Here is a 239-nt window from a genome sequence, read left to right on the forward strand (position 1 = left end):
TGTTGCCCAGTGTCCCAAACATTGCCCATGGGAGATGAAGGATGAGTTTAAGGACAGGTAGGCCCAGTGTGCAGTAGGCACACAGTAGGTACATAGTACGCCCAGTGAGCAGTAGGCCCAGTGAGCAGTAGGCCCACAGTAGGCCCAGTGAGCAGTAGGACAGTGGCCATGCTGTGAGCCCAGTGAACAGTTCTGTGTGTGCATGTGTGATTGTGTGTGTGTGTGTGTGTGTGTGTGTG

The sequence above is a fragment of the Mus pahari genome, chromosome 9 (genome assembly GCF_900095145.1).
Source record: "Mus pahari chromosome 9, PAHARI_EIJ_v1.1, whole genome shotgun sequence".
Lineage (NCBI taxonomy): Eukaryota > Metazoa > Chordata > Mammalia > Rodentia > Muridae > Mus > Mus pahari.